At 39.6% G+C, this 11,766-nt stretch overlaps 1 pseudogene; it reads right to left on the reverse strand.

Annotated features, from left to right (window-relative positions):
• Positions 1-2,775: 2,775 nt before the first annotated feature.
• On the reverse strand, positions 2,776-3,135 carry LOC124980674 (protein yippee-like 2; annotated as a pseudogene).
• Between the last annotated feature and the right edge of the window lie 8,631 nt (positions 3,136-11,766).

An 11,766-nucleotide genomic window follows, 5' to 3' on the forward strand; every position in this document is an offset into this window, starting at 1 on the left:
CCAAGGTCATGAGTTGATGGGTCTCCATTGCTCAACTGTGACCTGTCCAATACTGTTAAGTGTTAGACAAACCACAAATGGAGTTAGTTATAAGAAACATTTTTGGTTTTACTGACACAAAAAGAAGCCTAATGGGTTTTTTTTTCCCCCCATATATTTATGGAAAAAACAAAAGTGTACTCACATCTCTTGTACCCTCTGGATACTCGATGGATAGTGACTGGAGAAAAACCAGAAGCAGGGTCTGATTGGAAACTGCTCTGATCCATGCAACAGTCAGAGGCTCTATCTTCAAGGAAGAACAGTGGCACATTGGTCTCCCTCTCTACCCCTTGACAATTCTAGGACACCCCATGTCCAGTTTCAGTACATCATTACATTCCAACTGTAGTTTTAAAGACAAAACATCTGCCTTCATTTAACTCCCATTTTCTTTTTATGAAATGGACTCTTAATAGCCAGAAGAATCCTTGAGCAAAGGATCTAATCAAATCCATAAATGAAAACCACTTGTTTCAGGAGCGATAAAGAGGGGAAATCCATGATTTTTGTCATGGCAAGTCAGCTTAGGAATGTGAAAATTGGAAAATGTTTGAAAACTTGGGCCTGGAGCCAAAGGATGGTTTCTTTGGTAGCAGAAAATAAATTCTTCTGAACCTTCATCTGCCTTGCAATAAAGTGGGGAGAACAACTTAATCTCTAGGGCTGCTTCCTTGACAAGAACAAAATATAATTTTTTTTTCTTGGTACTGGAGATTGAACCCAGGGACACTCTACTAATAAATTACTTTCCTAGCTATTTCTATATTGAGACAGGTTCTCAATAAGTTGTGGAGGTTGATCTTGAACTTGAGCTCCTCCTGCCTCAGTTTCCCAAGTTGCTGGGATTATAGTGGTATGCCACCATGTCTGGCCAGAATTCAATTCCTAGAAATCCTTCTGTCTTACAGAGGAGAGGCAAGTTTATTGCTAAACTTGGAACTACCCTGTTTTTTGTTATTCTGCCATCTGCCAGTGGCAGGGCAGGACCATGGCTATCTCAAATCTCCCATGCTATACTCAGTACATGGAGACATAAGAGGTATCTCCATCTTAGACTCATTTCTTATGGGAATTTGGTTCTGTCGCAGATGATATTCTGAAAATATCCTGGGTTGGCTACTTTAGTCTTAAATTTACAGATTCTTATCTTCATAAAATCTCTCTTTATGAGGCTGTTAAGATGAATTTTCCTATAGGAGCAACCTGCTTGGAGAATGAGATGCTTAGAATTACCTAATCTACAAGTATCTTAACAATATTTTCAGTCTAAGCAATGAAAGTAACTCAGTTAAATGAATTTTGGTCATGCACTATGTACTGGCTGAACTGCAACAGAGGAGACTTCACATTGTTGATTAAATGGAAAAAACTTTTCTTTTTTAATAGGGATTTGATCTTCATTTCCCTAATACAGTGAAGTTTGGATGGGAGGGGAGGAGAAAGAGTGTAATATTGGAATTTGTAACCCCTTCCCACTGCTGAACCACTCTGACAGATTCTCTCCACATAAGACATTCTGGTTCAAGAAGAGCCACTAGGGTCATGAGGATCCCACCAACCAGGTGATCCCTAGGCTCAAGGCCATAGGCCTTTGTTTTCTGCAACCTACAACATGGAAGTGAAGAAAAATGCCCAAAACACTGCAAAGAATCACTGATCCCACTGAAACCACTGCATATCCAAAAAGGAAGGATGCACCTAATCTGGACTGGTTCAAATATAAACCATTACTCACACTATAGCAGTTAGCTTCCTCCCCTGACCACATCACTCAGTATCACTAAGGGTCAGGAAAAAGGACCAACAGAATTGCTAACTGGTTCTAACCCACAATTTTTCTGTTTCAATGTCAGTCATTTCTTTTGGAGCTCCCAAGCTACAGCCCCCCTCTTATTCCCTTCTTGCCTCAATTACTGATTTTGCTTGGTTGCTGGTGCAATACTTTGGAACATTTGTATCTTTGACTCATTCCAAATGTCAGTCCTCTCTGCCTTCATCTTCAGTGACTAAGGAAGCAGAGATGATTGCCCTGAGGCTGAGTTAGGAACCAGATCAGAACCCATCAGGGATTCACCCACCTCACTCACTGCTGCCAGTACATTTCCCAACTCAGTCCAAGAGAACAAGGCCCTTGTCCAGTCAGTTAGAATTAGGGCCACTGCTTGTGCTCATTTGCTATCCTGGTGTCAGGAACAGAAGCTTCTGATCAGAGAGAATGCAGTCATGAGGTATCCATGTCTTTCTTTGTCCTTTTAGACAGGTTGATTACTTCAAGTCAGGTCTCTAGGAGCAGTGTGGTTTTGTTCCTACCTCCACCCTCCCACCCCCTACCCATTCTTAGGACCCTCGGAATTCCCCCTTTCCCTCTTCCTAACATCCACCTGATGTGCTACTACTCTCCTGACAAGAGGCCATCAGGCAGCTCTTGCCATGGCCCTGGGGCCCTTTTCAAGTTGGGCCATGTGATCAAGGATCTGTTCCTTTCATTGTTTTGTTTTCAGCCAACAGTAGAAAGAGAGGAGCCAGGATCAACTCACAGATACAAAGCAAAGACAGAGAGACAGCAAATTAGAAGCTGGTCACGAGAAAGATGGTGTCAGTGTGGGAGGATGCCCCAGATGGCAAGAACCTCAAGTGGATAAAACCAAATGTTCAGTCACTCTCTCATGCTTGGGTAGAATGTTCAGTTGGATGGCATTCATGTGGACACTGGGTTGGGTAGATGCTGTCAGATCAGTCCCAGGCATTGTCCTTAATCATGTGTAATAGCTCCATGATATATTTGCCTTCTTTATATTTCTAGCTGCTTTCAAAATTATGTTCATATTTCCAGTCCAGAGTGGTTTTGCAGATTTCACAGTAAATGTCTGTAATTGCATGTAATCCTGTTAGCAACACTCACTCTTCTGCAGGTCCACAGTCCACATTGACTACTGAGTTACAGAGATATGCTCGTCCTTGTTTTCCTTGGAATGACTTGGAAATGAGTTCATCATGATTGGCCAAGTGAGCCCTGCAGTAAATGCAGTTACGGGTCTGGTAGCAGGAGGGCAGATACTCCTGGAAAGTCTTGGATCTTATCATCTTCACCATTGGCACCATGGAGCATGGGGTGAGCTCTGGAGCAACCAAAGGGGCACTCCCACAGGGTAGGTAGGTGGCATGGGAAACACTGGAAGACACAGGTAAAGTCTGTGATTTCTCAGAGGGTGGGTGTGGGGCAGGCTCCACACACTGATGTCAAGTAGAGGTCAAGGGCTGGTTCTCAGTAGCCCTGCAGCAGGCTGCCCCTTCTGGCTAGCCCTGGGCTTAGCTCTGTGTGGGTGCACAGCAGTGAAGGATGCCCACCCCCCATGCTTTTTAATGTCTGTTCAGCATGGACTCTGATCAACGCCTTTATCCAGAAGAATTTTTTTTGGGGGGGGGGCATGCTGGGGATTGAACCCAGGGCCTTGTGCATGTGAGGCAAGCACTTTACCACCTGAGCTATATCCCTAGCCCTACCTAGGAGTCTTACGTATACTCAAGTGGAAAGACTTTCTGCCAGTTTCCCCCTCACATCACAGGGAGTTCCACCTTTTTTCCTTTCATTAAAAACTAATTTTATTTCTTTTATTTTTGTCCTCTGCCACCATCCATGGATTTCATTCTTTGAACTCATGAGACAAGAACACAGAAAGAAAATCAGTGAGACCTACAACCCACATAGATTTCATTTGTCTGAAGAAGCAGTGAACTGAGCCCTGTTTTCAAACTCCCATTTTATTCCCATGGGCAAAGAGTGGTTGGAAAGCAAGGCACAGGCCAGGTCCTCTGCCCACTTCTCTATAGACCAGGCAGCTTTCCTGGGATTTTTTTTTTTTTTTTTTTTTTCTTTTCCTTTATCCCAGGACTGGTGTCCCTGACCCACAGCAGGAAGATTTGCAGTCGCCTGGGGCCAGGCTGAGAAGTAGTACTTGAACTGTCAGATCTTGGTAAAAAAATGTTTTAAATCCTTTCTTTGGTGTCCTGCTATGATCACACATTAGAGGCAGCACCTTTTTTGCATCCAAAGTAGTATTTGACTGTCTAAACTCTTTAATTGCATACGTGCCTGTACATGCAGAATCTTTCACTTATTTTATCTTTGACAGACCAACTGTAACTGCAAGATTGTACAATAATTCAGAAAACCATTGAAAGACCAATTGTTACAGTAAAACATCATTTTTTTCTTAGATAGGTTTATATTCATAGGTTTATATCCATATGGTCCATTCTGCCAGGATCTTTCCCAAGAAATGATCTATAGGATCAACACAGTAGTGCCCATGCCTTAAAGGACCAGAAATAGATACAAACAAAGAAACAAAACAACATAAAGACAGATAAACAGAAAGGATCCCCCAAACCATGGTTGATAGACGAGAACCTTTAAAACAGACAGACCAGAGAGGGAAAAATTCCCCCAAGTTCCCTTCTCCTGCTTAACTGTGACTTTCAAACCAGCAGAACCACAGATGTCCCCATGAGAGGGACCAGATGTTCCCACAAAGGGGAACCAGATGTGTAAAATCAAAGTTCTCCATTTGCACATGGGGTGAGCTTACCAAATGGCTAAGGCATTGCAACTTTACTGTTTTTGGTTTTCTTTTTCTCAAAGTAGACCAAGATGGAAAAATCCATACAGTTCAGGAAAGGAAGGTGGGAGTTCCTGGAAGCAAAAGGGGTTTTGGCAGCTGCTGGGATGTTCCCTCAGTCCCTCCCTTTACTCACAAGAAGAGCTCCTCTGGTTCAACCTAAGGCACACTCGCCCTTCTCCTACCTTTCCAGCAGTCAACTCTCAAAAAGTCCACCTTACATCCTCAGAATGGTAGTGAGCTTGCTTGGATTGCCAGGCCTGCCCAAGAAAGTTGGAGCAGGGGCTGCTCTCAGTTTTCATCCGGGGTGTCAATTTTGTTACTGAAAGTTCAGTCCTTGTCCCTGATGCCACTCCAATAATGAGAACATGGTTTTAAGAAAAAGGAAAAACAAGTTTTATTGTTTTTCTAGCAAAGGAGAAACACAGGAGACTTCTGTTCTACTGGCTCTGATTCTACCCATCAGGGGAAACAGAGGGCTTTTAAAGGAGTTATTCAAAGGCTACATTCCAGATGTGCCCCAACAGGCCGTCCTCGGAATGCCCCTATGGTGTGTCGAAATTCACTTGTTCATGCAGGAGACAGTCACTTCCTAGTTCTTCTGATGAAATCTCCTTCCTGTGGAGAAGAGATAATTCAAGTTAATCTTGTTCCCTGCCCCCAGGTTAGGGAGCAGGAAAGGGAGAAGAGGAAAAGAAAAACATGTCTCTTTTAAAAGAAGCAGCAAGGGCTGTGTTGAAAAGATGAAGTGGTCCACTGTTACACGATGAACAATTATACACCAGCAAGCTGCATACTTGGAAGAAGTGGATAAATTCCTAGAAAAAGGGTCCAAGACTGATCATTAAGAAACAGAAAGTCTGCCCAAAAAAACCAAAGACCAATTGTTTTCTCTGATAAGTGGATGACAATATATAACGAGGGGGGTGGGGGGGCAAGAAGAATGAAGGAACTTTGGATGGTGTAGAGAAAAATGGGGTGGGAGGAGGTGGGGGAAGGAAAGACGGTAGGATGAGACAGACAATATTACCCTATGTATGTGTATGATTACATGAATAGTGTGAATCTACATTGTGTACAACCACAGAACTGGAAAGTTGTACCACCCCATTTGTGTACAATGAATCAAAATGCAGTCTGTAAAAATAAAAAAAAATTAATAAAAAAAGAAAAAAAACCAGGAAGTCTGAACAGACCTATAATTCATATGGAAATTGAATCAATTGTGATAGACTTCCACATTAACAAAAATGAAAAGAGCTCAACTATCAATTGAATCAGAAGCCTTAAAATAAAGAAAAGCTGCGGATCAGATGGTATCACTGGCAAATTCTCCCAATATTTAAAGAAGTAATGCCAATTTTTCTCAAACTCATTTTATGTGGTCAAAATTACCCTGATACTGAAGTCAAACACAGGCATCACAAAAAAGCCTAACTGTGATGAATACAAATGCAAAAAACCTCAATGACATGCTAGCCAGGTGAATTCAGTGGCACCAAGACCAAGTGGGATTTATCCCTGGGTTACAAAGATGGTTCAGCATATGAAAATCAATTAAAGTTTAACACCACATTAACACAATAAAGGATGCACAAATCACATGATCATCTCAATAGAAGCAGAAAAAGCACTTAATAAAATGCAACATCCTTTCATGATAAAAACTTTCAACAAGCTTGGAGTAGAAGAAAAGTGCCTCAGCATAGCAAAGGCATATATAAATTTTCTCACCATTGACTATCGTGTTAGCTGTGGGCTTTTCTTTTCTTTCTCTCTCTCTATTTATATATTTTTTATATATATATAAGTATATATATATATATATATATATATATAAGTATATATATATATACACATATGTATGTATGTATTTGGTTGTGGATGAGTCTTTATTTTTATTTGTTTTTATGTGGTGCTGAGAATCAAACCCAGTGCCTCACACATGCTAGGCAAGTGCTCTACCACTGAGCCACTACCCTAGCCCCTAGCTGTGGTCTTTACTATTCAAAATACTTTGCAAATCTACAGTAATCAAAATAGTAAAAACAAACATACAGACCAATGGAACAGAATAGAAAACCCAGAAATAAATCCACACATATCCAGTGTCTTAGTTCAATTGATATGCTAAAACAGAACACCATGGACCAATAGCTGTTTATAAAGAACAGAAACTTGTTTCTTACATTTCTAGAGGCTGGGAATTCCAAGACTAAGGCACAGCAGATTTGGTAGCTGGCAAGGGCCTGTTTTCTGGCTCACAGAAGGTTTCTTGCTGTATCCTCACTTAGTGTTAGGATAAAGAAGCTCTGTGGGGCTTCTTCCACAGGGCACTTATCCCACTTTTGAGGACTCCATCCTCATGACCTAATCACCTCATAAAGGCCCTACCTCCAAATAACTTCATCACACTGGGGATTAAGTTTTCAACATACAAATTTAAAGGGAACACAAATTTTAATCTATTATGTATACTACCTAAAGCAACCTACAGATTCAGCATGATCCCTATTAAAATCCCGTCTTTTTTTCTTTTTTAAAACAGGGGGAAATGTCAACAATTTATAGAGAAATGCAAAAGTCAGAGCTATAACAATCTTTTTAAAAAATCTTTTTACATATATATTTTACTTTGTTCTAATTAGTTATACATGACAGTAGAATACATTTTGACATATCATACATAAATGGAGTATAAGTTCTCATTCATCTAGTGCATGATGTAGAGTTACATAGGTCATGTTATTATATATGCACATATGGTAATAATGTCTAATTCATTCTATTATTATTCCTACCCCCTGCTCCCTCCCCTCCCTTCACATCCCTCTGTCTAGTCTAAATTACCTCTATTCTTCCCTCCCCCACCCTTATTGTGAATTAGCTTCTGCATATCAAATAAAACATTTGACCTTTGGTTCTTTGGGATTTATTTTGCTTAGCATGATATTCTCCAATTCCATCCATTTACCTGCGAATGCCATCATTTCATTCTTCTGTAAGACTGAGTAATATTCCATTGTGTATATATACCACAGTTTCTTTATCCACATCTGTTGAAGGGCATCTAGGTTGGTTTCATAGTGTAGCTATTATGAATTGAGCTGCTGTAAACATTGATGTGGCTGCAACACTGTAGGATGCTGATTTTAAGTTCTTTGGGTATAAAACTAGGAGTGAGATAACTGGGTTAATTGGTGGTTCCATTCTAAGATTTCTGAGGAATCTCCATATTGCTTTCCATAGTAGTTGCACCAATTTACAGTCCCACCAGTCTTGTATGAATGTACCTTTCCCCCCACATCCTTGCCAACATTTTTTGTTGCTTATATCTTTGATGATTGCCATTCTGACTGGAGTGAGATGGAATCCCAATGTAGTTTTGATTTGCATTTTTCTAATTGCTAGATATGTTGAACATTTTTTCATATATTTGTTGAAGGATTGTATATCTTCTGTGAAATGTCTGTTCAGTTCCTTAGCCCATTTTTTGATTGGGTTATCTGTTTTTTGGGTGTTAAGTTTTTTGAGTTCTTTATATATCCTGGAGATTAATGCTGTATCTGAGGTGAGTGTGGTAAAGATATATTCCCATTCTGTATGCTCTCTCTTCACATTATTGATTGTTTCCTTTGCTGTGAAGTTTTTTAGTTTGATTCCATCCCACTTATTGATTCTTGATTTTACTTCTTGTGCTTTAGGAGTCTTGTTAAGGAAGTCAGATCCTAAGCTGACATGGTAAAGATTTGGGTCTACCTTTTCTTCTATTAGGCACAGGGTCCCTGGTCTAATTCTTATGTCCTTGATCCACATTGAGTTGATTTTTGTGCTGGGTGAGAGATAGGGGTTTAATTTCATTTTGTTACATATGGATTTCCAGTTTTCCCAGCATCATTTGTTGAAGAGGCTATCTAATGCATGTTTTTGGTGCCTTTGTCTAGTGTGAGATAATTGTATTTATGTGGGTTTGTCTCTGTGTCTTCTATTCTGTTCCATTGGTCTTCTAGCCCATTTTGGTACCAATACCATGCCATTTTTGTTACTATAGCTCTGTAGTATAATTAAGGTCTGGTATTTTGATTCCTCATGCTTCACTTTTCTCACTGAGGATTGCTTTGGCTATTCTGGGCCTCTGATTTTTCCAAATAAATTTCATGACTGCTTTTTCTATTTCCATGAAGAACGTCATGGGGATTTTAATAGAAGTCGCATTAAATCTGTATAGCACTTTTTGTAGTATGGCCATTTTGACAATGTTAATTCTGCCTATCCAAAAGTATAGGAGATCTTTGCATCTCCTGAAGTCTTCTTCAATTTCTTTCTCTAGTGTTCTATAGTTTTCATTGTAGAGGTCTTTCACTTCTTTTGTTAGATAGATTCCCAAATATTTTATTATTTTTTTTGAGGTTATTGTGAATGGGGGTAGCTTTCCTAATTTTTCTTTCAGTGGATTCATCACTGATGTATAGGAATGCATTTGACTTATGGGTGTTAATTTTATATCCTGCTACTTTGCTGAATGCATGTATTAATTCTAGAATGTTTCTGGTGGAATTTTTTGGATCTTCTAAATATAGAATCATGTCATCAGCAAATAGTGATAGTTTGAGTTGTTCTTTTCCTACTTGCATTACTGTAATTTCTTTCTCCTGTCTAATTGCTCTGGTTAGAGTTTCAAGGATGATGTTGAATAAAAGTGGTGAAAGAGGGCATCCCTGTTTCAGTTCTAATAGGGAGTGCTTTCAATTTTCCTCCATTTAGAATGATGTTGACCTTGGGTTTACTGTGGGGAGCCATTTATGATCGGCAATTAAAACCAGGCTTGGTGAGCTGTCAGACATGGAAATCTGGCTTTCAGGAACTGGCCATCTTTGAGCGATTGTTCCAGATCACCTGAAGTATGTGATGTCCTTGCAGTGGCTCATCGTTGGGAATAAGCTAGTCCTGCTGGGATGTCCCACCAGAACAAATGGCTTCCTTAACTCCACCCCATCTGGTTCCTCACAGAAGAAGGTCCTCTTGGTCCCTCTTTACCTGTACAACTATAAATAAAGGGAAGGTGGATTCCTCCATTATTGTTAGAAGTCAGATCTTAGCATGATTCAATCCGTCAAGTCCCCTTTGATTTAAAAAGGTATTTGTCTCCTGTGGCTATTCTATTAAATAAGTTTCTTAGTGATTAATCTACAGACAGCTCATTCCTCGACAGAAACCCTTTCCCTCACCGACGCTGGATGTGGAAGAAACCCTAAATTTGGAGCCTGGAACGGGAATGTTTGAGAGCAATTTACAAGAAGTAAATTAAGGTGAGTATCCGGCCCTTTCTCCTGTGAAGCACGTGCGTGTGAATCGCTTATTAAGAGGAAGAGAAAGGAATTTTAATAGTGTGGTGTAAAGCCCCGGAATTCACTCTCTGCAGAGAAAAAGTAAAAGACAAATCTATTCAGTTGTACTCAATAACAGTAGTCAGAATGGAAATTCAGTGGAGAGAACGCAACTTTCACAGTTCTTGAAAGTTGTAACAAACCTTCCGGACTCCAGCTGCAAGTCTGCCTAACCTGGTCTGCCTGCGTCTCCATGGCCGCAGCGCTGCAAAGTCTGTGCACTTAGCTTGAGGGGGAAGCCTAACTTGGCTGAGACAGGTACAAAGTTTTAAAACCCTGGGAGAAAACATCCTAATCAGGAATTTAAGGATCTCTAACTAGGGAGGGGAGATTATTTGGCTGGTTTCGAGGTTTAAATCCAGCCTCGACTTTCCCCGCTGCAGAAGCCGCATGGCTTTTGATCACGGGTGGGAAAGATGGGAAGCAACACCCGGGACACTCTCCGATCCGCCAGGAAAACGCACGGAGTGCCACTTGCTCCTAGAGAGCAGGGCGACTTCCTGCGTAGGCAGAGGCCTTCGGGGCCAGGCCACCGAGACGAGAGGAAAGATAACCCGGGGATCGGAATCGCCATACCGCGCAAGCTGTAAAGAGTCGAGAAACAGGCGGAGATGCGCGGTTTTCTCGGGATCATTTCTAGTCCCTTCCCGCTGTTCCTTTGCTCTCAAAACCTAGTTCTTCTTAATTCTACAGCACGAGAGGAAAGGGAAATTGAAATCTTGGCTACTTCCCTGAGTAACTACTTGCTAAAACAAACAATTGTGTTTATAGATTGATCTCAGCTGACCGTTGCACCAGGGCATCCCTGTTAACAGGTTGCAATTCACTGTTCTCGCCAGCGTTTGCTTTCATTCTCTCAAATAGGTTATACATATAACCAAAGTTAAACGAGAAAAATTCAGAAGTTCATAAAAGATTTTCTAATTGTGCTTTTTAATGAATCAATTTATTTGCTTTTTAGGGATGATTTTAAGGGTGGATAACAATGATCAGGACAAATATTTTTGAGTCTCCACTTACAAAAAGTTATAAAATTTTTCCTTTTGTTTATTTGAATGATCTATAAAGGTGTACACACAATGATTACATTTACATGATATCAAAATTTATAGTTCAATGAGCATGCTTAATTTAAAATTAAGATAAAAATGGATCCAAATAACTTTAATTCACATGAATTAATAAGGTTTAATTTATATTGGATAAGCAAATAAAAATAAAGTTTTCTTTATAATTTATTATTCGCATTTTTCCAACTGGTCAAATAATTAGTAAAATTGCTAGTTTCTATTATGTTCAAAATCCATATCCATCTATTTCTGACAATTTTCTTCCATAGGAAAGCGATGATTAATACTGGTATTTACATTTGTTTGTTGTCTTGACTTTTGCAATTAAGAATAAATAAGTTAAATTTAAAGTGAATGGGATTAATTGTCTAAACCTTTATTGCAGGGGATACTTGTTGATTTACAAGGATAAAATGCTAAAAGATCATTGGATACTAAAATATCATCTACTAAATATAAAAATATCAGATATTCTTAACTAAAATATACTTAAGCATTAGATGTGTTTGTAATTTGGTTGATATAAAGAAGGTCTAAAATTTCTAAGGATAAACAAAAAAAGGAAAATAATTAAAACATTAATCTCTCATTCCAATAAAATAATTTCTTATACCTGTTGAGTTTCTATTATTTAGAAAAGTTAATTTT

This window comes from Sciurus carolinensis, chromosome 3 (genome assembly GCF_902686445.1).
Source record: "Sciurus carolinensis chromosome 3, mSciCar1.2, whole genome shotgun sequence".
In the NCBI taxonomy this organism is placed as follows: domain Eukaryota; kingdom Metazoa; phylum Chordata; class Mammalia; order Rodentia; family Sciuridae; genus Sciurus; species Sciurus carolinensis.